Genomic DNA, 7,739 nt, shown 5'->3' on the forward strand with positions numbered 1-7,739 from the left:
AAGCACCCGAGATAGAGCTATTTGTGGGTAGGAAGGAGGAAGGAGTTTCCAGCATGCTAATCCCACCACTTTCCCTGTGACAGCCTCTTCGCCTTGTGCCTTTGCTGCATCGATCCGACACCCTCTCCCCCACGGCTGCAAGCTCCAAGTTTGCAGAGGGTAAGAACAACTACAAGTAACTGTTGGCTTGTGTCACACGAGGCTGTCATGGTAATAAACACATGGCTTCTCCTCCAGGAATTCCTAATCCTCCCTGTGTGGCTCTAGCCCTGTGGATAATATCATTACAGGACTAAACAAATAAACAGTCTACCCGAATCAAGCAGGAGACACTGGGGACCACAATTCCTCTCTGCAAAGATGATACAAGCAAATTTACACTCACGGCTTGGAGTAGATCCAGTGGCTATGAATAGCTGCTCAGTTCTACAGCACTGTCTCTGGGCTGGGAAATGGTGCTGACCCTACTGCTCTGTATTTGCTGCAATCAATGTGAGCTATTCAGGGCTGTGTTTTCCTTACTATCCTCTGCTGGGAACATCAAGGATCACTAACACATTTATGAACCCGGGCTCGGGGAAGACGCTTTTACTGCAAAATTGGAGTATTAAACTCAGTGACATGAAGGAGAGGTTAACGCCCTTCTGCCAACCAGGAGCTGGGCTTTCTCATGCAATTTCCTGTTGTTCTGGCTGCTGCCTTGTATTTGATAAACTCACTCACGTGCTGGGATGCACAGCCACAATTTTCTTTGTCCTATAAAAAATAATAAAAAAATAAAGGCTAATCCAGCTACAATCAAGGTCTAACACACACAACCAAGACATTTTAATAGCACTCTATAAATTCTGGTTTCGAGTTGCTATAAATAACTTGAATGGCATATTGTGAACATTAGTGCTTATACATCTTCCCTTCCCCCCCGGCCCCAACATACATATATCAAACTTATCTGTATGAATCTGGCTCCATGCCATAAAAATTCCAAATCCCTAGACATTTACCACCCTTGCCCCCCACAGTTGTCAATTAATACATCATATTTCAATGCAGGTTTTTTCTATGCTCTTTTAAAAAGATCTAGTTATCTAAAGCTGTACGCTTCTGAGGAGAGATGTTTTATTCCTTCTCAGAGAAAAAGAGGAATAAATTGTTGTGTTCTCATCTGTAGCCTCTTAGCAAGGATTCCTCTGAAATCTGTTTTCTACTGGTACAAATGCTGGGGATGCTTAGCTCAAATTACATATTTCCTTTTTCCCCTCTAAAACCAGCAACAAAAACATCACACCTGAAGATTGCCTTAAAGCTCCCATGGAGTTGTGCTCTTTCAGAATTTTTATCAACATTATATTAGATTGTGCTGCAAAATTCTTCTGTTCTAGAACTTTTTATCCTCTATGGCCACAGTCTCCGTGGGAGGTGCTTTCAGGAGTGTTGCTGCTCAGGATGTAGACTGTGTGCTTGACTCCTTGTCGGTGTCCTCCAAGATCGGTGAATAACCATCCAGCTTGAGTGACTGCTAACTGCTCTGAGAATGCCTTGCATCACGAAGTGGAAAGGAAAGGAGCTCCTAAAGCTTCTCTGCTGTAGCTTGTTCTATGATGTGGTTGGTGGAGTAAGAAGGAGGCATTTAGCCCAGTTACCAGCTTCTTTCCTAATTAAGTGACATTTCCCCCATCTTATGTTCCAGACAAGCTCCGGCCTGTCTTGCTCCTTACTTTGATTTTGGATCTTCCTAAAGCTGCCTTGGCCACTAAGGCAGAAGATGTCCCCCTGTCAGTATTGTTATGCAGTGGTCCATGGAATGAGGATTGTTCTTGCTTTGGAGGACAAGTTCCAGGCATTTGAGGGCAGTGATAGTGATAGAGCAGGGAAGGGAGGAAAGGCAATGCCTAGCTGCCCTTTCCACTAATTTGGATTCAGAGTCAAAATCCCTTTCCTCAGCACACAACCATGCTGAACCTGGGGAAAATGACACCCTCATAAACTAACTGTCAACCCCATCTTTTATTTTAGTGCCGTGACAGACAGAAACATCCTGAAACTGTGCTGGGGAGAGGGCACAATTCATTTCCTTGGGATCTGAAAATAGGACTAAAATTTTTGTTTCATTGTCCACGGACATAACTGCTCTATTAAAACCAGGGGGTCAGCAGTTCAGACCACAGCGGAGGAGAGCTCAAAGAAGAAATCACATTTATTTCCTTAATAAGATGAGTTCAGAGTACAGGGATATTTTCTTAGCATGGTTCCTTGCAGCCATCAAATTGCATGGGTGGTTTTAAGATCCTCTTTGCCCTTCCCAAGCTGTGCAATATCCTAACATTAGTCCAGACCTCTTTGCTGGGGAGCTTATTAGCATGGGAAAACTACATGCCCTCCACTGAAGAGGAGGGCATGTATTTTTCCATCCATCAAGTGCAATGCAGGGGGACAGCAGTCAAAGTAACAAAGTTGCCAAAGACTTACTGGCCCCCACTGTCCTTTTCCATTAATAAACCCCACCACAGCATGATTGGCCCCGGCCTCCTTTCCATTGTCATAAAGCTGGAATCAAAGAACTTGACTGCTTATATTGGCAAAACTTTTGCTCTATCCGTGACGTCAAAATGCAGGAGGCAGCTGAGGGTTCACCAGCAGCTCAGCACAGAGCGGGTTTTCTGGGTGAAAGGAGCCTTCTGTCAATGCCCCTCCTGAGACACTTAGGTTTAAGGAAATGTTTGTACTGCTCTAGAAAAAGAACTGGCGGGGTGTTTTTCTTTTGTGCTTAGGCACTCTGAAAGGAATTCCTGTGGGCACAATTATCTCACATATGGCGAGTCAGAAACAAAACAAAAAAAAAGGCCAAAGGGAAAAAAAAGAGAGAGAAGAAGAAAAAAATCAAAGGTCACTTGGATGCTTTGGCCCAGCACAGGAAAGGAGAAAATCCACCTTGGAGGATACAACCTACTTGAGGAGACCTGGAAACCCATGATCAAAGCAACAGGAAACTGAGAACAAGCAGTGGCCCAGTTAAAACCATTGAAACAAAGCCTTTACAAACTGTAGGAACAGAGTGTCAGCATTGCAAATGAAATGGAAAGTGCATGTGTGTACATGTGGTAAACTTCAAAGGACTGTACCTACTGGACCCAGCTCATCTGGAACAAAACAGGAATTCAATGGGGAAGGAGGTTGCTAAGGGGCAACTGCACTACTACCTGCACTGTTCACTGCCAGTTGCTTAATGGGATCCTGCTTGAATCTTGTGTGATGCTGGGCAAAACAGTCCTTGCAGAATGGTTTCAGTGATTTTGCCTCTGATGAGAGGCAAAGCAGAATCAAGGAGAGATATTGCTTCAGACAGATTAGCTGTTCAGGGCAGTGGTACTGACTTGAATCCAGTCACCAGCAGGGATTAGTTTTGTTCCTGTGAGGAATTTGTTACCTCTTTTTAGAACATAAAGATTTTTGCAGAATTATTTTGTAACCTGAATTTAAAAATCCACTGTAATTTTGAAATTAATTATTGTATATTATGTCATAACTTGATTAGATGCTCTCATTAATACTTGTGTTCATTCCTGGAGCATGGCTTGTCCACTTTATTGCATCTTGTCATTTGAATGCAAGCTTCTTCCTGTACTTAAATTCAAATTTGCTTCATGTCCAAAGTGTTTTAATAATTGCCCATTTTTAAGCATCTCTGAAAACTCCAGAACTGGGAGACATAAGAGTAAAGCCTGAACTTCTGCAGCCTGTCAGTGCTGGCCACCATATCTCTTCTTCCATACAGGCAACAAACACTATTGGGCTTTTCCTGAAGGACACTGACTGTATGCCAGAGCACACTGTGAGGCCAATATCAACACAGGCATGGATCAGGGACCATGTCTGAGCCTGTTTCATAGGATTTTGCTCCACTGCTGTATGTGTCATAGCAGAGTAATGAGCCTAGCCTTCTTCCACTGCATGCCAGTTATTGCAGCTGGATGATCAAAACTGCAGAGAGAAGTAAAGCTGCTCTACTCTCAGTTTCCCAGGAGATCCAATGAGCTGCATAATGGTGCACTGCTTGGACTCTCAGATGGGATGATGGCAGTGATTTTTCATAATTCTTGGTCAGCTATGCCATCACAAAACCCTGTGAAAATATTTTCCTTAGGTCCAGTTTATCTATGCCAAACTCCGTGACACAAGGCCAAAATCAGCTGCAACTACATCAGCTTTCGGATGTGTGTGGTGAGCCACTAGCCATTGGGTTTGAAGCTGAGATAAAACCAGATAGCACAGTTATTCTTCCGTAACTTTCTTTTGTCTAACAGTGATGGTGTTCTAATTTTGTTTGATCCATCTTGGGAGTGTGATTATCTTGTATCTCTGATCGCCTTAGCAGTAAAGACCGGGGAAGACATATTTATTATTATTTTTAGTAATAATTACCTATTTTTATTTCAGTTGATTAGTTGCTGATCAGAGGGGAAAAAAAGCTTCTGTGAGGAACTAAGCTGCATATAAGGAATATTAATAATGAAGTTTGTGTGGAGAAACATCTGTATGTTAATTTTTCTTCACAGAGAGTACCAATATGAAATCCATGGATTCTCTCTTTTACGATCACTAAATCTGTATACATCTACTAGAAATGCATTGGCTATGCTGTATATAGATGCAATGGAAACCCAAATTTGCCTAATACTTCTGAGCTGTGATCCTGATATAAATATAAATTTCTGGCTTCAAGAGTTGCCTTAGAGGAGAAATCTTAAGATTGTATCCTGCATGCAACTGCTGCCATGTGTAGAAAAGTTTCAATTTTTGTTTTTCTGGCATAGAACTCACTTTAAAATGAGATTATTTAATTGAAGAAAACATTTCCTGACATGTTGCAGATCAACATTTGAACCAAATCTTCTCCTTTTGCGTGAGGAGAGGATGAGTGCACTCTGGCCTGTTTAATCCATGTGGAGCTCAATGAATTAATTTTAACCACTGAGGCATTTGATTGGTAAAACATAATGTAGCACAGTGTGAAACAACTTGCCATCAGTTAAACAGTTTTCCTCAGTCAGATTGCTTTGATAATTATTTGTCTTGTGAGAGTCCTCCATAATTCCTTCAGATAGGCTCTCTACAGGCAGAGAAACAGAGCACTGTAGACAGAGAGATTAGTTTAGATAGTATGGGTTTTTATAAACACCTATGGCTGAGTGTTGCTGGGTACATTGTCATTTGGGTATACTCTATGTGAGTTTATGCCAACTTTAAGTATTTTCTAAATATATAAATTACAAACATATAAATGTATGTATAAATATGAATACATATTTACTAGAATATCTTGGTAATAAGATTTATACATTTAGAACTGTGATGGACCAGCTTCCAAACAACAGGAGATATCAAAAAGAGCCAAATGTATTGAGATCAAAAGACAACACAGTATTAATGCTGCTGGCTCTAGAATTCATTTTCTGTGAAGTAACTACCAGCAAGTTAGCTACCTTCAACTGTGATCTGAAAAGCAACAGAAATATGTCATGATTTCAAAAATAACTGGAGAGAGGAGGTGATGGAAAGTAGATCATCAAAGGAGATCTCAGGGTCCTGAGTCTCAAGAGCATTCCTTGCACAACATTAATACCCAAGCCTTTTCCTGGGCAGTCTTTCGGTCCCATGTTCACATTTTTTCTGAAGGTTGTCCTGAGGCATCTTGGTGTCTCAATGAGCATCCTAAGTAAGGGGACATTTTTTTTATGTTTGCCTTGTTTAATTGGTGATACAATGGAGTCTCTAAGTCATCTCTACCATTTTGTTTGTTATTTACTCAATTTTGAAATCCTGTCATTTCTGCTTACCCACAGGACAGATGGCAACAGCCACACAAATCTCTGTGAAGGATCCGCAGGGTACTGGTTACCAGAAGATAAAGGATGCAAGAGAAGAATCGCTTTATCCTTGCCCTGCATTTTATACTCCTTTTGTTTTTATTTTCCCCCAGACGGAAGCAGAGAGACACTCCTCTCTCAGCCATAAAAACCTGTGGGCTCAAGCAGTATTGCACTTATCATGTTCATGTGCTTAAATAGAATAAAGTTCTGGACATTTTCACTCCCTATTGTAGATGTATAGCACTTCTGCAAAGCAAAGTTGTGTTAGGAAAGTGTATACTTGTAGCTGTTTCTAGTGCAGTACATGTTTGATACTTCTTTGTATGTTTTCTTGCAATTTATTTTTCTTTGTTTCTTAATTTGCTGCTTCAGTATTGGCTAATTTGGTTCCTCTGTATATCTCTCATGCCTACCTTGTTGAATTTCCCATTCTCTCTATGTCAGGCCTTACTTTGTGGTATTCAGCCACTCCGGTGACTCAACTTCCAAAAGCTGGATCCACTCCTGGGTGTTAAAAATCCTCAAGAGACTGTGAAGCTGGACTTGATAGTTCTCCAGATTTATCTCTGCAGTGATGACAATCCAAAACACAAAAGACAGCAAGAACTTCATGTTCCACTAACCCCACACCAGCTCCTAGCAAGTGGCTGGGAGTCACACTCTTGGAAATTGTTGGACTGTTGCTTGATGTCATGGTCTAGTCATCAGACCACATGAAAAAACAAGTCTGTCAATTACAAACCTTGTTCTTCTACCTCTGCTGATTTTGTAATATGGAGACACCATTTCTGTTGCTGTCTCTGATTATTTTTGGAGAGTCATTAATTAGTTAGGAACTGAAAAATAGTAATTGGTAACTAAACCCTTCCACATTTGAGAAAGACTTCAGATGCTTCTGCCAATTAGGACACTTCCACTTCCCGGCTGTGTCAAAAGCAAAATAATACAATACTATTGGGAGTACTCTAGTTACAGATGCAGTTCTCAGTTATATGTGACACATATTTTATAGGTTTAAGAGATATCAGTAATTTTACTTGTAGTTTAATGTCAAAAATCACATGAGCAAATTAATCAAAACTAGGCATTTATTGCAATGACTGGCAAGGGGAAAATCTGATACACAAACCTATACAGTTTCCATGCAGTCAATGTATTATTGTTTGTCAGTGTTATGACGGTATAAGCAGCAGTAGAAAACACTACTATAAACAATTCCATAATGGTTTTCTCATATTATAAAATATAACTCCATCTATCTCCTTGTCCATGCTCTCACAATGCTGCCCTTTTTTTTCCTAGAGATTTACTGATTGAAGAGTTGTGCTTGTTTGTTCCCTTTTACCTTGATATTGTTTGTGTTTGTTGTTTTTCCTTTCCAGATTTGACACACAGAAAAGGACCAAATATTATACCAGCAGCTGTTGCCTTTCTGCAGTGTCCTGAGACCTTCCAAGTCTCTAAACTGGAGTTTAGAGCTTTCGTCCTTTTGGTGTACACTGGCCAATGTTTGTGAGAATAATACAGGGCTTAATTTCTACCTAAAGTATGATGCAATTGCACCTTTTATCTGGACTTTTTTCTTTCACTGTCTGTAATCATTCATTCCAATTAGTTAGCTATAATTTTTCAGGCAACAGTGGAGATACCATCCAGCTGGCTATTGCTTTCTTTTCTATCAGACAAAATGGGTCAGGCACTCTTCAGCCTCTTCTGTATTTCAAGGTCTGAGCTCCAATCCAACTTCAGTGACTGCAAGAGTGATCCAGCTAAGTTTTGGAAATCCTTGTTTGTATTTCATTAATGTTTTGCATGAGTTTCTTGCCATACAAAACTCTAGCTGCAGGGTAAATAACAGGCTTGACAACA

General features: G+C 40.6%; 2 long non-coding RNA genes across 2 annotated transcripts; one reads left to right on the forward strand and one right to left on the reverse strand.

Annotated features, from left to right (window-relative positions):
• Positions 1-558: 558 nt before the first annotated feature.
• LOC135407591 (uncharacterized) lies at positions 559-1,787 on the reverse strand. The gene is made up of 2 exons (XR_010426942.1): positions 1,289-1,787; positions 559-756 (listed from the first exon to the last, which is right to left on the reverse strand). It is a non-coding gene; the product is annotated as an uncharacterized LOC135407591 (long non-coding RNA).
• Positions 1,788-5,784: 3,997 nt separating this feature from the next.
• Positions 5,785-7,416, forward strand: LOC135407130 (uncharacterized). Its single transcript, XR_010426714.1, has 2 exons — positions 5,785-6,441; positions 7,266-7,416. It is a non-coding gene; the product is annotated as an uncharacterized LOC135407130 (long non-coding RNA).
• The last annotated feature ends 323 nt before the right edge of the window (positions 7,417-7,739 follow it).

The sequence above is a fragment of the Pseudopipra pipra genome, chromosome Z (assembly GCF_036250125.1).
Source record: "Pseudopipra pipra isolate bDixPip1 chromosome Z, bDixPip1.hap1, whole genome shotgun sequence".
In the NCBI taxonomy this organism is placed as follows: Eukaryota; Metazoa; Chordata; class Aves; order Passeriformes; family Pipridae; genus Pseudopipra; species Pseudopipra pipra.